The sequence below is a fragment of the Zalophus californianus genome, chromosome 4, assembly GCF_009762305.2.
Source record: "Zalophus californianus isolate mZalCal1 chromosome 4, mZalCal1.pri.v2, whole genome shotgun sequence".
Taxonomy (NCBI): domain Eukaryota; kingdom Metazoa; phylum Chordata; class Mammalia; order Carnivora; family Otariidae; genus Zalophus; species Zalophus californianus.
Genome location: NC_045598.1, coordinates 25273897 through 25295035, shown reverse-complemented (window position 1 = coordinate 25295035; position 21139 = coordinate 25273897). Strand labels below are relative to the sequence as shown.

Sequence of the window (21139 nt, the reverse complement as noted above, 5' to 3'; positions counted from 1 at the left end):
GAACCTGGTACAATGAGACTTCATGAGACGAGCTTTATAGCCAGATAAACCTAGATTTGAACCTAAATCTGTTACTTACTACCTGTGTAGCCTTGAGCAATTTGTTTAACTTCTTAAAGCCTCAGTTTCTTAATCTGTAAAATGGTCGTAGCAATACCATGTGTTGAGAAGATTGAATTTAAAAGTTTATAAAGTATCGAGTTTGAGTATAAATCATAGTAATTAAGTACTAGCTCTTAAGAGCTGTTTGACGGGAGGCAGGTCACGTTACCTCTCAGCCTCATTTCTCCTCATCTGCAATATGGACATAACTGTTCTGCCTACTAACGTCAAGGGTCATTGTAAAGAAACGCTAAAGCACTGTATAAAGTTTGTAGGAGGATCTTCTCAGCCGTCTGGTATACCTGAAATTGTGAGGAGGTACTGGGAGACCCCTGCTGGAGAAAGTGACTCTAAGGGAGTCCTGGGCCTGAAGTCAAATATGGACTCAGCTCTCCACTTTTGCCATTTGGTGTGACTGTGTGACTTTGAGTGAGTGACCTAATCTCTCTGAGCCTCCACTTTCCCTTCTATTAAGTGGGGTTGACAGTACTGACATCACAAGGTGACCCCGAGATTCATATTTTGCCGAAAAGTGTTAGGCACGTGGTAAGCGCTCATTTACTGTTTGCTGAGTCTGAATCCTTCTGAGAGGAGCCAAATTCAGCCCCTCTCCCTCCTCAGGGTGGGGAAAGTGCACGGTGTCTCCACACGGAATTCGGGTAGGAGAGATGCTCCCGGGGGGCCACTGGGCTCCAGTGCCTCCCCGCTTCCCCCCGCCTCCCGTCCTCCCAGCCGTTGCCATGGCCACCGGTTCAGGCCCGGAGCAGCACCTAGGCGTGTTCAACCCAATCCCCGCCTTTCCAGAGTGACCATTGGTTGGAGAGGCCACGTGATGCGCGCTGGTATGCTAATATATGGTAATCGCCCCCACGCCCCTCCTCCCCGGGCTGTGTCCGAGTAGCCAGCAGGGTGCGCGGCGCCGAGCCGAGGGGGCGGGCTGAGGGGCGGCCCCCGGGAGAGAGCGGCCAGGTGGAGGAGGAGCGCGAACGCGACCGCAGGTAACGGGCGGGCGCGTGCGCGCTGGGGCCGGCTCGCGGCGGACGGGCAGCGCACGGGGCACTCGGGCCGCTGCGCTGCCGGCTTAACCCTTTGGGCACCCAGCTGTCACGCCCGGGCCGGGGCGCGGCGACCGGGCCGGGCCGCGCGGGGCGGGGCACTGCCGTGGGCACGGGCGGGCAGGCGGCGGGCGGCCTGACCCGGGATCCGGGGCGCGGGGCCCACGCGGGCACCCGGCAGTCGGGCCCGCGGAGCAACCGGCCGCGACGCTCAGAGTGCCGGGACCCAGCGGCGGCGAGGGCTGCGGGGCAGCCGCGGGGCCGGCACTTGCGGCAGGCTGAGGGGGACTGACCGGAGCACCGGCGCTCGCGCGGCTTCTCGGGGGCCGAGTCCCTTCAGCGCAGAGGCCCGCGCCTCGGCAGCCCGTGGCCTGGCGCGGCCTGCGTCCGCTCGGCTCGTCCCGCAGAGTGCGTGGAGACCCGGGGGTCGGGCCTGACAGCCCGGCCGCCGGCACTTTGACCCGGAGTCAAGCAGCACCCCCCCCACCCCCCGCGTGGGACGAAAGCGAGATTGGTGCTTGGGGGGGCACCGGCAGAGGGAATTGGGGATTGCCGGTGCTGGGAAGAGAGGACAATCCCCTAAAGGAAAGCCAGGCCCCAAGATTTGCCAGGTTTGAGAAGGAGGGATGCCCAGGAAAGGCACTGGCCCCTTGTTTTCTGTGCTGGGTGATGACCTGACACTCATGGGCAAAGGTCACTGCCGGACACCTGGATCGGGTCTGTCATGTCCAGAGGAAGCGGCTGTTTTGCGTGAGTTTCTAACAAATTTTTTATAAGACAAGGTTTAAATTCGTCTTCCTTTCTCGCCCTTCAACTAGGTCGGCTAACAGTGTGTTCTTTGGATTATCCACCTCCCCTCCCCCAACCACCACCGGTTCACTAAGATCGGTGGCAGCTTTAGGCTCACGGTGTAATTTAGCTTTCACTACAACAGAGATGGTAGGATGGGCGATGTGCCACTAATGTTAAGCTTGCCCTGGGAGCTTCTTGGAAGAGTGGGGTGAGGGGGATGTTGCTATCATCAATGGGGATGAAAACCCGGCTAATGTGCCAGTGATATCAATAGAATTTCCTTTATGAGTCTAAAGTCGTTTCTCCCAAATCAAGGGAAAACGTGGTTACACATGAAAAGTACAGGAACCAATTTGATTTTTGCAAGTGAAGTGCAAATTGCACTTCTTGATGCTCTTGATGTCTTTTATCACACAACAACAAACACTTGCTCTATGCCAGGCACTCTGCTGTGTCTTGTGCTATGTCTTGGGGATGCAGAGATGAATAAGATAATTAGGCCTTGTCCTCAAAGAAGTAGTGGGAGAGACAAAATTGCCAGTAAAAGTGATAGCATAATAGATGTGTATATAAAGAGCTGTGGAAACACAAAGGAGGGAACAATTAGCTGTCTGAGAGGGTCAGAGAAGGCTTTCCAGAAAAGAACATGTTTAAGCAAGATCTTGAAGGATGAATAGGAGTTTGCTTCGCAGAGAAGATTGGGAAGGACAGGAAGGGCAGCCAAAGCAGAGGAGAGAGTGAATATAGACACTTGAGTATGGTATCTCTAGGCAATGGCTTTATATTGTAGCCATGGCCTTTTTCCTTCCTTGATAAAGTAAGTTTCCAAAAGTAATCTAGAATTTCTAATTGCCACTACAATTTTCAAGTGGTATTTTCCTTCTTATTGTTCTTCTTCCCCACTTTTTCCCCTTACCGGTTTTTCTGAGCCTCACCCCTGGTCTTTGTCACTTGTATCTTTCCAAGTAACAGTCCAACATACAGAGATAGGAAAGGGATACTTTGCAGTAGCTCCAAGGTAGAAGGCATGGACACTGGGTAGAATGTGTAGCAATAGAGGCACAATCCTGAAAGGACAGATCTACACCAGACAACAAAAGGAAAATACAGGGCATAACCAGGGAAGCAATGCTGAATGTCACATCTGTGAGGTCAGGTTTCTGAGACCTGAGGAAGTGAGTAATAAGGTCAGAAGCTGGGAGGATCTGGAGCAAGAGAGGATCTGGCCTGTGATATGGGTCAGGACAAGCAGTTCAGGACTGAGCCATGAATCATGCAGAAGTGACAGAACCCACTGTTATATGGTGCCAGTCGCAAAGGACAGGGTTGGATCCGACAGCTTCAAGCAACTATTCAGAAAAGGACAGCACCATCTTCTCAACAGAATATTTCTAGCATTTCCTTCTTCCTGTTCTGTCTCCCTCCTTACTCTTACCCTCTTTTGATCCCATTTTCCACCCACGATGCACTTTTATTGGGCTTCTTTTACCAAGGGCTTAGCTACCAAAGCAGAGAAATCCTATTCTGCTGCCTTAGCATCCACCTCCAGAACTCTAAATAGTCCCATTTTACCTCATAAGCCATCAACTAGCCAGCCTATGTTCACTTCCTAAACATTTGGAAACAGCAAGGTTGGCCCAGAGGTAATACAATGGACGTCCCCAAAATTCACCTAATGTTCAAATTAGATAAAGGCGTTTTAGCTTTGCTTAAACCAACATTAATTTTTAGAATGGATAGTGGTGAAGTTTTGGCAAATCCTCTGTCTTGAACTATGCTACAGATCAAGCAACATGAAGAAGTTGATGTGCCTAATACGCATTGCTAGGATTGACAATTCTGTAAGTGCTAGAGAGTCACGGGTGCTATTTAAGCAATTTTCTCAATCACCATGTTTACTGAACACCTGCTTGTGTGCAAATACTGTGCTGTATTTGTGGTTTGGAAGAGACAGGAAAATGGGAGAGGTGGTGTAGTTTGGGGATTATTCTCAGCTAGGCAAGGATTTGGAACCCAGTTCCACCAGTTACTTGCTATATGACAAGTTAGTTGACTTTGTTTCTTTGTAACAATGCCACCTACCTCATGGAGTTGTGAGGATTAAATGTAAAGCAGCCATTCGGTAAGTTTTCAAAGTGCTGAAACATGGGGCGCCTGGGTGGCTCAGTCGTTAAGCGTCTGCCGTCAGCTCAGGTCATGATCCCAGGGTCCTGGGATCGAGCCCTGCATCGGGCTCCCTGCTCAGCGGGAGGCCCGCCTCCCTCTCTCCCACTCCCCCTGCTTGTGTTCCTGCTCTCACGCTCTCTGTCAAATTAATAAATAAAATCTTTAAAAAAAAAAAAGTGCTGAAACATGTGGTATTATAGGAGTCAAAAAAAGGAGAAAGATCATTATGGACTATGATTACAAAGGAAGGCTTGAGAGAAGGAGGGTGGAAGGAATTTCCAGATGGGAAAAATCATGTTTATAAAGCATGGGACAGGAGTATAGAAGAAAGTTTTCAGGGACCAGTCTGGCAAGATCAGGTTTAAGCAGAGAAGTTGTAAGACTGGAAGGGGTGATTGAAGCCTGACTTTAGCAGGCATTGAATGGTGAACTAAGGAGTTAGAACTTTATCCCACATGATGGAAAGTCTGAAGATATTTGGTTAGGAAAATGTGGGGTCGTGAAAGTATTTTTAAGAAGATTCTCAACAACAGTGTGGAGAATAAACTTTAGTAGGAATAGAAAGAGAATTGCACAACCAGCTAGTACATTATTTACATAGTCTAGATGTGAGGGGGTAAGGAATTGAATTAGTGTGACAGTGAAAATAAAAGATGGATTCAATAAGTATCACAAAGGAAACATGAACAGGACTCTATGACTGTGGATATGGAGGACAAGAAATAAGGAAGAATCAAATAAACCCTTGAACTTGGGTGACAAGATGAACAGAGATAAGACAAAAAGGAAAGCCAGTTTGGGGAGAAGAGGAAAAGCTAGATGCTAGATATCCTGAGGTGATACTGGAACTCACAAGTGGACATGTCCCATATGTATTTGGAAATGGGGGGCTAGTGCTCAAAAAAGAGAAGTCAAGGAGTCTTATGTAGAGAAGGTGATCAGTGAAGCCATGTGATTAGCTTAGTCGACCAGAGGTAGCGGCATTGAAACAGAAGTATAGAGGACCAAGGGCTGAAGCTTGGAGAAGCCCACATCTAGGGAGGTAGGAAGAAGAAATGGGGTTAGTATGGTAGAAAAGAAGGAATATCAGAGAAGCCAAAGAACCATCTAGTTTATTCATCCAACAAATGCATTCTCTTCATGACCATTTTTTTAAAAGATTTCATTTATTTATTTGAGAGAGTGAGAGAGAGAGCCCAAGAAGGGGTAGGGTCAGAGGGAGAAGTAGACTCCCTGCCAAGCAGGGAGCCAGATGTGGGACTCGATCCCGGGACTCCAGGATCATGACCTGAGCCGAAGGCAGTCGCTTAACCAACTGAGCCACCCAGGGATCCATCTTCATGACCATTTGTGTACCAGATAGATGCAAGGCTGACTGGACATGCTGTTAGCCATGAGGGTGCAGTGTTAGTTAACAAAAGTCAGAAAGGAGAAGAGAGGGTTTTGAGCTGGAGGAATCGGTCAACAGTATGAAATTGTACAGAAAGTGGGAAATGCCCATTTTATTTAGTAAACAGGAGGTCATGAGTAACTTTTTGAGAAGGGGGTGGCCATGAGGATATTAAATGCCAGAGTAAAGAGGATTGTGGATAAAAAATGGAGGCAGCATGTACATCACCCTTTGTATGCTTTGCAATACATGGGAAGAGAGAAGTAGGAAAGTGGTTAGAGAAGGCAGAAGAGCCAAGCAGAAGATTTGATCTTCCTTGTCTGCCTCATTTAGTTGCCCTAAAATCCCAGTCGCATGCTTTCATGTCCTTAATAGCAGTTCAGCAATTCATTTCTTAAACTCACTGCTTTGATAATTACCTGCATATTTCACCGAACAATAATAGTTCAGCTACCACTTGTTGAGTGCTTACCATATGCTGAACACTTTGTATACATTCTATTCCTTATCCCATTTAATCCTCACAATACTGGATTACAAGCACACAACCTCTTGGAAGTATGAAGAGGCTAAATAGATTGCCTAAAATTCCATAAATAATGGTTGGCAAAGATGGGATTTGGACCCAACTCTGACCCTAAAGGACCATGCTATACTGTCCCTGAAGGCAGGACCAGCTTCGCAGGTATGCAACCTAGGCAACCTCCTAGGGCCCTGCACTTAGAAGGGCTCCTCACTTGGCTTAATGCTCCGTTGTTGCTATCTTGAAATTCTTAATTTTTTAACAAGGGTCTTGCTCTTTCATTTTGCACTGGACCCCACACATCATCGAATAGGCTCTGCCTGAAGGTATCAGTACTACTTCCTGAAGCTGGAAAGCATGTTGTGCTGGATCCCTTGTTTTGATTGTGTAGTGTGTCAAAGTCCTTGTTGTGTCATGGTGCATGATCACATTTTTCTGTGGTCTTCTCATTTTGGACTCCTGATATTAAGGGCAAATGGGGAATATTTTGGGGCTCAACTAGATAGTCAGTATGAAGATAAGAGAATAAAGAGGCAAGGAATTATTACCTGGAATGGCTCCTGGAAACTCATCCATCACATCTTGAGAGTATTATTAGGTAGAGTTACAGTCCTGATGCTGTTGGTACTCCCAATTTAAATAAGAAATGAGTTCATTTCTATTCTTTTTTAGTCAGATATTCCCATTTGCTTGTAGGAAGCTATGGCAAGCTTTTTTTAACCTGCTAAAACAGAAATTGGGATTGAACAGATATAATGCAACTTATCTGCCCTAATCTCATGCCTTTTTAGTCAGGCTGATGCTACCCCGTTGCCCCCATACCAGGGACTACCCAGAAACTTTGAACAATGTGGCCTGTTTACCACATTTGTCTTGAATGCTCATGGGAACATGACACCCTTGTCTTTGTTGCCTGCTCTATTCTTTTATCTACTCGTCTGAATCAGGAAAACTTAATCTTTGATATTATCTCTTATTTTTGGCTTTACAATCATTCCTTGGCACTGACAACAAATGACGTTTTTCTGGTCCTCCTGATTACTGCTCTCTCAAAAACAACTTTTACTCATTCTCTCGTTCCTCCCACTCCTGGTCCCTCTGAGTAATTATTTGGCCAGTACTGACCAAGTCCTTACACCATGTGATACTAGCTGACCACCTGACCAGGTCCGAACACCAGCCAACTTAGGTTCTTCTGTGGAGGATATCAAACAAGCCTGAGATTGTGTTGCTTTCTCTCATTCCCTGTGTCATTCCCAGAGGGCTTGTTCTCACTTTCTACTCCTGATATGGACCAGGTGAGCCTAAGGATATGTAAGATTAAAACTATAAAGAGATTCAGAGTATAACCTATGGTATATGTCACAAAACAAAGTTTAGATGGCCAGGTATTCTCCATGGTCTCCTATTTGTACTAGTGGTATAGTTGCCAGAAGGCATGTAGTAGTTATCTATTGCTGTGTAACAAATGACCACCAAATCTGTCAGCTGAAAACAACAAACTTCTCTATCTCTTAAGATTCAATTCAAGCATTGCATCTCAGAAGCATTTCCCCACTTGCTTTTTTTTTTTTTTAATATTTTATTTATTTATTTGACAGAGACACAGCAAGAGAGGGGACACAAGCAGGGGCAGATGGAGAGGGAGAACCAGACTCCCCGCTGAGCAAGGAGCCCAATGCGGGGCTCGATCCCAGGACCCCGGGATCATGACCTGAGCCGAAGGCAGCAGCTTAACAACTGAGCCACCCAGGCGCTCCTCCCCACTTGCTTTTAATGAATTAGTATCTTTCCTCTCTGGGCTTCCTTTGTGCTTTAGCATCTCATTTTAGCACTTACCACAGTGTTGTAATTGCTAAGGAACTATGTCTTTTTCATATCCATAGTTTCAGTTCTGAAAACCATTCCTTGAACATAGTAGATGCTCAATAAATAGTTGTTGACTATGCTTAAGAATAGCTTGTACCTGGGGCACCTGGGTGGCTCAGTCATTAAGCGTCTGCCTTCGGCTCAGGTCATGATCCCAGGGTCCTGGGATCGAACCCCACATCGGGCTCCTTGCTCCGCAGGAAGTCTGCTTCTCCCTCTCCCACTCCCCTTGCTTGTGTTCCCTCTCTTGCTGTGTCTCTCTCTGTCAAATAAGTAAATAAAATCTTAAAAAAAAAAAAGAATAGCTTGTACCTCTATATACTTTTTACTCTAGAAAACATATATACTGCAAAGTATCTAGCCTTGTGCCCTGTGATAAATATACCCTTCTTCATTTCCTTGTCTAGAGGCTCAAGTATCATTGTTGTTGAAGATGTAAAGAGACTATTATACATATCAAAGACTTGTTGATGTGCCAACTCACCTATTCAAGGGAGGGCTTCTCGAACTTGTTTCTGTTGGTTAAGTCCCTTCTCCATCCATCTGAAACCAGTTCTAGCCCTTGTAGGAAATTGTATAATGAGCCCCTAGCCCAAAGATACTTGATTCAGTAACAAAGCCAACATTGGTTCACTATTTAAATATTTGACTATAAACCTTATGAAGGCAGGACCTGAGTCTGGCTTATTCACTGCTGTATTCCCAGCACCAAGTACTATTAGATGCTTAATAAATACATGGTGGATGAATTAATGACACTCCATACTTGATACTCATGTTCCATTCCTGTTATCCAGGTTCTGAACTCTGATCACCCAGAATCTTAGGTGTTCATCATCTCGTATGCCCCAGACATTTTGTCTTGGTCCTTGACTCTTCTCTTCCCACTCTTTATCATAGCTGATCTTTGGGAATTTGACTCCTTGCTTACTCTGAATTAATTCAGAGGCACCTCTTCCTCTCTTGATCTTCCTAACTAATAATATTGGCCAGATGCCCTTAGGAGAATATTCTTTTCTCTACCTATAGCCAGAAACTATATGTGTTGAAAAATACTGAACTAAAGAGAATTACATTCAAATTTCAAAGGAAAGGAGACAGGCCCCTTAAGAAGCAAATTTTGGCCAGAAACCAAGTTCTAAAATTTTGTGAGTCTGTTAAACTGATTAACTTGTAAGCTTAAGCAATTCAATGCAAATTAATTTTTATACCAACCAGCAAATCAAAGGAGGGGAGGGAATTAAGTGAGTGTGTAAATATGGTTGCCAGGGAAACTTTTCCTGACAGAAGAGGGAACCTCACAGGAATTTATGCAGGCCCAAGAAGGCAATGTAACCTGATCTCTCTGTTCTCTCTCTGATGGGGGAAGAAAACAATGTAGAAACCATGGGTACAGATAAGGGTGGCTAAAGCCTAAAGGCTTTTCTAGAGACTTGAGGAGTAAGTTCTTCCTCTTAGAGCAGGACTGAGTAGTAGAGTTCTCCAGAGCAAATATGACTATTATAAGGCACCCGTTACTTCTGAGAAAACATCTGGAAATGCAGAGTTCTGAATCCATCTCTGAAACGGTATTCATTCATTCAACACATATGTATTCAGCACTTTCTAAATGGCCCATTGCCCAAAGGGAATATGATTATAAAGGATTGATAACAATTTGAAGGTCCTATATCACACCTAGTGGATGGTCTTAAAATTTTGTCTAAATTAAGTTTTTGAATAAAGGGTAATATGGACCTAAATAATGCTTTTTTAAAAAATTAAATTCTGTTTCTGTAGAAAAAGCATGAACACAAGGGCATTTTCTGCCATATTTCTATTCTCAGGTCACCATTCTTGAGAAATACCTAACCAACATAAATTTATGTTGATCCATAAATTCACACCTTAAGGTCGATATTCATCTAGTGACAGTGTCTCATCTGTGTTGTAGGCTTAGTACCAGTAAAGGACAAATCTATCTCCTAGATAGCTAAAATCATAAGAGACCCTTAACATCTTAGCTATAAACGATGGGTGGTTTGAGATCTAAAATCTTGGCTGTAAAATGCATTTGGATTGAAATGTGTAACACTGTTGCGTATCTGAGGCCTATCATTCAGTGTTTGCCCTTTTGCCTTAATGTGCTGGAGTTTTGTATTGCGTATGGTGCCTTTCAGTGGCCTGCAGAGAGGGCAGTAGACGGTAGTGGTTAACAGCATGGACTCCAGAGCCAGACCATTCAGGTTCCAGCCCCACCTCCACCACTCATTAACTGAGTTTTACAGCCTTCTTCGAGTCTCCTTGTGCACAGTGGGGATAATAATAGTACCTACCTTGAAATATAGAATTAAACAGGTTAATACATGTGAGGAGCATAGTATGCCCTGTGTAAGCTGTACCTTTTATTATTTCCTGTGTCTTCCTAGATAGTAGGGTTGATTCCATTTGAAGGAAGAGCTGGTTGAGGTATACAGAGGTATAATTTCCCTAAAGTTGTATGCTAAGTTTGGGCTCAGATTATTTGCATCCTTAATTTAGCCCTGAAGTTTTCCATTCTACTTTGTAAGAGAGAGAGAAAAGGAGCATTTGAGTAGGAGAGGAGAATTTGGCTTTTGGAGCACTTTGAAATAGGGGTTATTTCACAAAAGATGGTGACACTAAAGCACAGGAAAATAAAGTTGTCTTCTCAAAAGCAAAATCAGTGTGAGAAATGGTTGGGAGTCATGTAAGACAGGGGACGTCATACTGGGCAGGCCTTTGTATGTCGAGCTCCAAATTCTGTCTCTGATCAGGATAACGGGACAGTTGGAGGAAGTCTTGTAGCTGCCATCCATGACGGGATCTTCTAATTATAGGGATGGACCCACCTATCCCTAACTGTCTTAGTGTCTTGCTATGTCTTGGTCACTCAAAAATGTAAGCTCTACTTCTACTTTGGGTCTTTAAAATCTGTTCATTTATTCAACATTTTTAAAGCTCTGCACCCCCATGCTAGTAGCTAGGGATGCAAAGATGACTAGACTCCAATCCTAGCACCCTAGAGGTTTATAAAGGAAGACAGACATGGAAACATTAATTATGGTATCATACTCACTGTCATTAATAGAAGTATGGACAAGATGTTTTGAAAGCTTAGAGGAGGGATCACTTAATTCTGCTTAGAAAAGTCACCTTCTGAAGAAAGTCACAAATGAGATAATGACAGGAGGATAGGGAGTCCTTAGGCGGACAGCGTGGCTCAGACAGAAGGAGCAGTATGTGCCAAGGTGGGGTGTCCATGCGCAGGAGAGCAAGTATACGCAGGGAGTTGCAAATCATCTGACATGACTGAAGCAGAGCATACGAGGCGGGTAGCGGCAGAAACGAGGCTAAAAAGTAGGCCAGGGGCAAACACAAAAAGTTTGGCTGGCCAAGCTAAGGAATCTGGTCCTATTGTTAGAGGCCCCAGAGAAGTGTTGAAGCAGTGAGGGGCTCAGAGCTGCAGTCCAGAGAGTGGTTTGGACAGGAGCAAGACTGGACACACAGTCTCACGATCATAAGGGCACCTCTAGCTCGACTTCTCATCTCCTGCCAGTATTTTCACTGAGTGTGTGCACTTGTTCTTCTCCAGCCCTGATTGATTGATGACATGCCAGGTAGAGGGCTAACTGCTGGAAATCCTGAAGATTTCCAGAAGTCGAGCTGGGTTGGGTTGGCCTTGTCTTTGCTCATGGTGATGTCCCTGTCCCTGTCCCTGTCATAACTCACCCCTCTCAACTTTCCTCTCTCCTAAGTGCAGAGTTTTCATCATTAGTGAATTGCTATGCCGAGTGAATCAATAGCATCCCCCTTTTTAGACTTTTGCTATTTAAATTCTTCATCTTGTTTCATTTCCGCAAACATCAGGCATTCTAGGTTAGAGCGCTTAGTCCTACATTAAACTCTTTGGGCCCTACTTCCTGTCCTTTACTGGTTTACAGAGTCCTTACTCTCTTCGTCCTTCTTTTCTTCTTACCCCAAGGAGGATACCAGAATTGCAGACTGTGTTATTTTCCAGGCTTTTTCTATGTGGTGTTAACACCTTTCACCTTGAGATCACAGTCCCCAAAAGAAAAACTCCTCCCACTCTGAATATAAGGAAATTGAAGATGAAAGGATATTTCTGCTGCGATAGAATAGCAGATAGTGTTTTATTAGAAATAATAGTGTTTAGTACATAATAATAAATTGTGATTATGATTTACTGAGCAGTTATTCTATATGCTAATTACCATGCTAGAACTTTACATGAGTTCTTATTTAAACCTCACGGCCACTCTGCGGGGTAAGAACTTACTACTCCTATTTTATAGATGAAGAAACAGGCTCAAAGGGGTGAAATGATTTGTCCAAGTCACATCACTAATAATAATAGCATCAGGTCTTGAACTCAGGCCTGATTCTAGAAATTAATTTCTTCACTACTGTGGAGCACAAGGTAAATATGCAGGGTCTGGGTGGGGTACCTGTGGTCATTGAGAGTGAGCCCATTTTTTTCAACCTTTAGTGACAACTGCCATTGTCAAATCTAGTTCTTGGTTCTTACTAGCCATTTTAATAAGCTATTTTATTTGGATCATAGGAAGGCACAGTAAGTTTCTAGTAGCACCCCTCCCCCAAAGTTTGTGATGTTTCTCTTAATTTTATGGATTTTAGTTTGTATGTTAGTCCTTAGAGATGTTGTAGTTCATTATGGATTCGGTGCTCACAATTTGGGGACCTATCAGGTGAAAAGTTTGTGCCTTGGCATGTTGCATATTCTAACAGGTTTGTTGTAGAGAGAGCTAAATGTCCTCTTAAAAAATATTATATATGTTGTAATTTCTCTACAAGATCCGTCTACCCCAGGGATGGGTATAATAGGTTGAATAATGCCTATTCAAAGATAATTAGGTCCTATATATAAGGTAACTTATAAATGTTACCTTATAAAGAAGAGGGGTCTTTGCAGACGTGATTAAATTAAGGATCTTGACATGCGGAGATTATTCTGGATATCTGGGTAGGCCCTAAATCCCACCACAAATGTCATTCTGAGAGGCGGAGAGAGATTTGACACACAGAGAAAAGGCGGCAATGTAAACACAGAGGCGGAGATTAGAGGGGTGCAGCCACAAGCCAAAGAACGTTGGCAGCCACCAGAACTCGGAAGAGTCCAGGAGTGGAATCTCCCTGAGAATCTCCAGGGAGAATGCAGCCTTGCCAACCCATTGATTTCAGCTCAGTGAAACTGGTATTGAAATCCCAGCCTCCAGGACTGCGAGAGAATACATTTCTGTGGTTTTAAGCCAGGAAGTGATTTGTTATGCCAGCCACAGGGAACTAATACAATGAGAATAGTCACTTCTTACGCTGCTTCGTTCATTTTGAGGACACATATCATGACTTAATAAAGGTGACAACCAACTAATATAACATGAATAATAATTGTAATTTCAGCAAACACTTGTGTAGTGCTCACTATGTGTCAGGTACTATTATAAGCATTTGAAATGTATTTATTCATTCAATTTTTGTAACAACCATATGAGGAGGTTCTATTACCATCTCCACTTCAAAATAGGGACATTGAAGTACAGAGAAGTTAGGTGACTTGGCCAAAATTATGTAACTAGTAAGTAGTGGAGCTAGGACCTGAACCCAGGCAGTCTGACTCCAAGTTCATGCTATGAAACACTATATAGGGGTTTGCACTTGGGAGGCACTGTCATTGTCAGTCCTCTGGCCACTTTCTCTCTCCATGTTTTCTGCTGTGTTCTTCCTCCATGTGTTCTGTATCTTTAATGTCTTTTCTCTGTTTTGTTGTTTTTTTTTTTTTCTTTTTATAATAGCCTTGTATGGTTTTCCTATCAGTAAATCTGGCCTCATAAAATGAGTAGGTAAGAATTTCCTTTTTCTATTTTCTGGAAGAGTTTATAGACCATTGGTTTTATTTCTTTTTTTGAATCTTTAGTAGAATTCACCAGTAAAATCACTGGGGCCTGGCATTTTCTCTATGGAAAGATTTATGCCAAGAGCTTATGTTCTTTAATAGATAAAGGGCTACTATTCAAGTTATTTATTCTTTTTTTTAAAGATTTTTATTTATTTATTTGAAAGAGAGAGAATGAGAGAGATAGCACGAGAGAGAAGAGGGTCAGAGGGAGAAGCAGACTCCCTGCCGAGTAGGGAGCCCGATGCGGGACTCGATCCTGGGACTCCAGGATCATGACCTGAGCCAAAGGCAGTCACCCAACCAACTGAGCCACCCAGGCACCCTCAAGTTATTTATTCTTGAGTGAGCTCTGATAGCTTGTGTCTTTCCAGGGATTTGTCCATTTCATCTAAGTTGTTTACTTTATTGCTTATAGGATCCTTTTAATGTCTGTAGGATCTTTCATTCTTATTATTGATAATTTGTGTCTTTTCTCTTTTATCCCCCTGGTCATTCTGGACAGATCTTCATCAATTTTATTGGCTTATTTCAAAGAACCAGCTTTACATTTCATTGATTTTTCACCATACTTTTTCTGCATTTTATTTTACTGATTTCCATTTTCATCTTTATTATTTCCTTTCTTTTGTTACATTTCACTTGCTCTTTTTCTAGCTTCTTAAGTAGATGCTGAGATTAATCATTTGAGATCTTCTTCTCTAACATAGGTGGTTTAATGCTATAAATTTTCCTCTAAGTATGGCTTTAGCTATATCCCATAAATTTTGATGTGTAACATTTTTGTTTTCATTCAGTTCAAAATATCTTCTACTTTCCCTTGTGATTTCTTCTTTGACCCATCAGCTATTTTCTTTCCACATACTTAGGATTTTCTTAATAGCTTTATGTTCTGGATTCAAGTATAATTTTCTTATGCTCAGAAAATATATAGTTTGCATGATTTTAATTCTTTTAAATTTATTAAGACTTATTTTATGATGCAAAACATGTATTCTGTTGTTACTGGGTAGAGTAATATAGATACAGATATGGATATAGATATATAATATCAGATTGGTAGTGTTGTTCAAGTATGTTACATCTTTATTAATGTTTCTGTCTACTTGTTTTATCAATAACAAAGGGAAAAGAATTGAAACTTTTTTAAAATTTTTTATTGTTATGTTAATCACCATACATTACATCATTAGTTTTTGATGTAGTGTTCCATGATTCATTGTTTGTGCATAACACCCAGTGCTCCACGCAGAACGTGCCCTCTTTAATACCCATCACCAGGCTAACCCATCCCCCCACCACCCTCCCCTCTAGAACCCTCAGTTTGTTTTTCAGAGTCCATCATCTCTCATGGTTCGTCTCCCCCTCCGATTTACTCCCCTTCATTCTTCCCCTCCTGCTATCTTCTTCTTCTTCTTCTTTTTTTCTTAACATATATTGCATTATTTGTTTCAGAGCTACAGATCTGTGATTCAACAGTCTTGCACAATTCACAGCGCTCACCATAGCACATACCCTCCCCAATGTCTATCACCCAGCCACCCCATCCCTCCCACCCCCCACCACTCCAGCAACCCTCAGTTTGTTTCCTGAGATTAAGAATTCCTCATATCAGTGAGGTCATATGATACATGTCTTTCTCTAATTGACTTATTTCACTCAGCATAACACCCCCCAGTTCCATCCACGTCATTGCAAATGGCAAGATCTCATATTTTTTGATGGCTGCATAATATTCCATTGTGTATATATACCACCTCTTCTTTATCCATTCATCTGTTGATGGACATCTTGGCTCTTTCCACAGTTTGGCTATTGTGGACATTGCTGCTATAAACATTGGGGTGCATGTACCCCTTCGGGTCCCTACATTTGTATCTTTGGGGTAAATACCCAGTAGTGCAATTGCTGGGTCGTATGGTAGCTCTATTTTCAACTTTTTGAGGAACCTCCATACTGTTTTCCAGAGTGGTTGCACCAGCTTGCTGGGTGAGAATTTTTGCATCCATGTTCATCAAGGATATTGGTCTGTAATTTTCCTTTTTGATGGGGTCTTTTTCTGGTTTGGGGATCAAGGTAATGGTGGCCTCATAAAACAAGGTTGGAAGTTTTCCTCCCATTTCTATTTTTTGGAACAGTTTCAGAAGAATAGGTATTAATTCTTCTTGAAATGTTTGGTAGAATTCCCCTGGGAAGCCATTTGGCCCTGGGCTTTTGTTTGTTGGGAGATTTTTGATGACTGCTTCAATTTCCTTAGTGGTTATAGGTCTGTTCAGGTTTTCTATTTCTTCCTGGTTCAGTTTTGGTAGTTGATACATCTCTAGGAATGCATCCATTTCTTCCAGGTTATCTAATTTGCTGGCATAGAGTTGCTCATAATATGTTCTTATAATTGTTTGTATTTCTTTGGTGTTGGTTGTGATCTCTCCTCTTTCATTCATGATTTTGTTGATTTGGGTCATTTCTCCTTTCTTTTTGATAAGTCTGGCCAGGGGTTTATCAATCTTGTTAATTCTTTCAAAGAACCAGCTCCTAGTTTCGTTGATCTGTTCTACTGTTCTTTTGGTTTCTAGTTAATTGATTTCTGCTCTGATCTTTATTATTTCTCTTCTCCTGCTGGGTTTAGGCTTTATTTGCTGTTTTTTCTCTAGCTCCTTTAGGTGTAGGGTTAGGTTGTGTATTTGAGACCTTTTTATTTCTTGAGAAAGGCTTGTATTGCTATATACTTTCCTCTTAGGACTGCCTTTGCTGTATTCCAAAGATTTTGAACAGTTGTGTTTTCATTTTCATTGGTTTCCATGAATTTTTTTAATTCTTCTTTAATTTCCTGGTTGACCCATTCATTCTTTAGTAGGATGCTCTTTAGCCTCCATGTATTTGAGTTCTTTCCGACTTTGCTCTTGTGATTGAGTTCTAGTTTCAAAGCATTGTGGTCTGAAAATATGCAGGGAATAATCCCAATCTTTTGGTACTGGTTGAGACCTGATTTGTGACCTAGGATGTGATCTATTCTGGAGAATGTTCCATGGGCACTAGAGAAGAATGTGTATTTTGTTGCTTTGGAATGGAATGTTCTGAATATGTCTGTGAAGTCCATTTGGTCCAGTGTGTCATTTAAAGTCTTTATTTCCTTGTTGATCTTTTGCTTAGATGATCTGTCCATTTCAGTCACGGGGGTGTTAAAGTCCCCCACTATTATTGTATGGTTGTCAATGTGTTTCTTTGCTTTTGTTATTAATTGCCTTATATAATTGGCTGCTCCCATGTTCGGGGCGTAGATATTTACAATTGTTAGATCATCTTGTTGGATAGACCCTTTAAGTAGGATATAGTGTCCTTCCTCATCTCTTATTACAGTCTTTGGTTTAAAATCTAATTTTCTGATATAAGGATTGCCACCCCAGCTTTCTTTTGGTGTCCATTAGCATGGTAAATAGTTTTCCACCCCGTCACTTTCAATCTGGGGGTGTCTTTGGGTCTAAAATGAGTCTCTTGCAGACAGCATATCGATGGGTCTTGTTTTTTAATCCTATCTGATAGCCTGTGTCTTTTGATTGGGGCATTTAGCCCATTTACATTCAGGGTAACTATTGAAAGATATGAATTTAGTGCCATTGTATTGCCTGTAAGGTGACTGTTACTGTATATACTGTATATTGTCTGTGTTCCTTTCTGGCCTATGTTGCTTTAGGCTCTCTCTTTGCTTAGAGGACCCCTTTCAATATTTCTTGTAGGGCTGGTTTCATGTTTGCAAATTCCTTTAGTTTTTGTTCATCCTGGAAGCTTTTTATCTCTCCTTCTATTTTCAATGACAGCCTAGCTGGATATAGTATTCTTGGCTGCATATTTTTCTCGTTTAGTGCTCTGAATATATCATGCCAGTCCTTTCTGGCCTGCCAGGTCTCTGTGGATAGGTCTGTTGCCAATCTAATGTTTCTACCATTGTAGGTTACAGATCTCTTCTCCCGAGCTGCTTTCAGGATTTTCTCTTTGTCTCTGAGACTTGTAAGTTTTACTATTAGATGTCAGGGTGTTGACCTATTTTTGATTTTGAGAGGGGGTCTCTGTGCCTCCTGGATTTTAATGCCTGTTTCCTTCCCCAAATTAGGGAAGTTCTCTGCTATAATTTGCTCCAATATACCTTCTGCCCCTCTCTCTCTTTCTTCTTCTTCTGGGATCCCAATTATTCTAATGTTTCGTCATATGGTATTGCTTATCTCTCAAATTCTGCCCTCGTGATCCAGTAGTTGTTTGTCTCTCTTTTTCTCAGCTTCTTTATTTTCCATCATTTGGTCTTCTATATCACTGATTCTCTCTTCTGCCTCATTTATCCTAGCAGTTAGCGCCCCCATTTTTTATTGCACCTCATTAATAGCCTTTTTTATTTAGACTTGGTTAGATTTTAGTTCTTTTATTTCTCCAGAAAGAGTTTCTCTAGTAACTTCCATGCTTTTTTCAAGCCCAGCTAGTATCTTTAAAATCATGTTTCTGAACTCTAGGTCCGACATTGTACTAATATCTGTATTGAGTAGGTCCCTGGCAGTCGGTACCACCTCTTGTTCTTTTTGTTGAGGTGATTTTTTTCCATCCTGTCATTTTGTCCAGAGGAGAATAGATGAATGAGAGAGAACAAAATGCTAACACGTCAACAACGTCCCCAGAAAATATACTCTAAACAAATCAGAAAAGACCTGAAACCAGGAGAAAAGAAAGGAAAGAAAGAAAAAAGAAAAAGAAAAGAAAAAGATAAAAACAAACAAAAACAGAACAAAACAAAACAAAAAAAACAGAATATGATCAAATATGATCAGGATGGTGCGTAGATCAGTGCCACACACTAGATTTTGGGTGTATTTTGGTCTGTTAGAAGAAAGTGCCTCCCAAAATTTTAAAGAAAGAAAAACTTATATATGTACAAAAATAAGGGTTGATATGATGCAGGGATGGACTATGACTGTAAAGATGAAAATTATTAAAAAATTTTATAAAAGAAATTGATAAGAAGTTGTTTGAAAAAAGAAAGAAGAGGATTTAAAAAAAAGGGTGGCGGGAGAATGTGATCAGGCAGGAGACTAGAACAAAGCCATACACTAGAGATTTAGGGTATATTTTGATCTGTTAGAAGAAACTGTATCTCAAAATTTTAAAGAGAGAACCACTTATATATATATATATGCTAAAAATAAGAGTAACTACTATGAAGAGATAGAATATGACTCTAAAAATGAAAAATTAAAATGTTTTTTTAAAAAGGGATTGATAAGATGTTGGTTGAAAAAGGGAAAAAGAAAAATTAAAAAAAAAAAGACAGTTAAAAAATTAACTTTGAAAGACTAAAGAATCATGGTAAAAAAGCCATGGATTCTATGTGCAGTATTCCCCTAGCGCTGGAGTTCTGCCATTCTCATTGATCGGTAAACTTGGTCTTGGCTGGCTGTTCGTGCTGATCTTCTGGGGGAGGGGCCTGTTGCCGTGGTTCCCAAATGTCTTTGCTGGAGGCGGAATTGCCTCGCCCTTGTCGTCCGGGCTAAGTAATCTGCTCGGGTTTGCTCTCGGGAGCTTTTGTTCCCTGCAAGCTTTCCATACAGCTTTGGAGGACGAGAGTGAAATGGCGGCCCTCCAATCTCCACCCTGGAGGAGCCGAGAACTTGGGGCCCCGCTCCTCAGTGCACCCCCAGAGAAAAGCAGTCAGTCACTCCCGTCTCCCCGGTCTCTGGCCGCACTCCGTGCTCCCGGCCTGTGACCGAGCGTTTCTATCTCTGGCACCCGACCCCATGTGGAGTCTCCAAACCCAGCAGATCCCTGCGGTGCGCTCCTATGCCACTCCTCCCGGGGGAGGAAGGGGAGTGTCCCCGGATCTGCCGCTTGTTGGGTCCCTGCTGGAGGAGCAGTGGCCCGACTGTGCCGCGGATCACAGTTTATGGCAACCCCGAGCTGAGAGCCTGCACCTCAGCTCCATCTCTGCAGCCGGCTTCCCTGCTCCAATACCTGGGAGCTCTGCCACACTCAGGCACCCCCGGTCTTTCTGTGGCCCCGAGGGTCCTGAGACCACACTGTCCCACGAGGGTTCCACCCCCCGCTTAGCCACTGGAGCGACGTCCCTCCGCGGAGCCGACTTCTAAAAGTTCCGATTTTGTGCTCTGCGGCTCTATCACTTGCCCAAAGTGGCCGACGGAGGCCCCCTTCCCTGCCGTCTATCCTCCTGAATATCGCCTCGGATTCACTTCTCCGCACGTCCTACCTTCCAGAAAGTGGTCACTTTTCTGTTCATAGAGTTGTTGCTATTCTTTTCTTCGATCTCCTGTTGAGTTCGTAGGTGTTCAGAATGGTTTGAACCCTGTCCAGCTGGGACCAGAGGAAATCCAGGTGTCCTACTCTTCCACCATCTTGCTCAGAATTGAAACTTCTAACTATAATTGTAAATTTATCTTTTCCTCTTTTTGATTCTATCAATTTTGCTTTATGTGTTTTGAAACTCTGATGCTGGGTGCATACACATGGATTGTATATCCTCTTGATGAATTGACCCCTTTATTACTATGAAATGATCTTCTTTTTCCCTGATAATATTCCTTGTTCTGAAATCTACCAATGTTGATATAGTCACTATAGCTTTCTTATGGTTATTATTTGCATGGTATATCTTTTCCATCCTTTTGCTTTTAACCTATATGTCTTTATTTTTAAAGTGGGTTTCTTACAGAATGCATTTAATTGGGTCTTGCTTTTTAATCCAATATGCAAAATTCTGCCTTTTAATTGAGATGTTTACAATTAACATTTATTATAATTATCGATATGGTTGGATATAAATAGCCCATCTTTCTATTTGTTTTCTATTTGTCCTGTTTTTTTTCTTTTTTTCTCTTTTTTACCTAATTTTGGATTATTCAAGTTACTTATTTATGACTTTATCTTCTTACTGGCTTATTGCCTTTATATTTTTGTTCTATCCTTTTTTAAAAGATTTTATTTATTTGAGAGAGAGAGAGAGCACAAGCAGGGAGAGCAGCAGGCACAGGCAGAGGGAGAAGCAGGCTCCCCGCTGAGCAAGGAGCCCAATGTGGGACTCGATCCCAGGACCCCGGGATCATGACCTTAGCTGAAGGCAGATGCTTAGCTGACTGAGCCACCTTGGCATCCCTTTGCTGTATTTCTTATCTTTGGTCCTCTGTAATATGTCTTTTTTCCCTCTGGCTACTTTTAAGATTCTCTTTTTATAACTTAAGCAATTTGACCATGATATTTTTGGGAATCATTTTCTTTCTATTCTGTGTGGATTTGCACTCCTTGGATCTGTGGGTTTATAG

At 42.4% G+C, this 21139-nt stretch overlaps 1 protein-coding gene across 9 annotated transcripts in view; it reads left to right on the top strand.

Annotated features, from left to right (window-relative positions):
* The first annotated feature begins 1018 nt into the window (after positions 1 to 1018).
* Positions 1019 to 21139, top strand: part of PHC2 (polyhomeotic homolog 2) — a 117937-nt gene continuing 97816 nt past the window's right edge. For 2 of the 9 annotated variants that reach the window (XM_027604137.2, XM_027604145.2), the window contains exon 1: positions 1283 to 1907. The gene's annotated coding sequence lies outside the window, so the exon portion shown is untranslated. Of the gene's footprint in view, positions 1101 to 1255; positions 1908 to 21139 lie in introns of those variants that run through there. The other 7 variants (XM_027604150.2, XM_027604191.2, XM_027604176.2 and 4 more) reach the window with 7 other exon arrangements.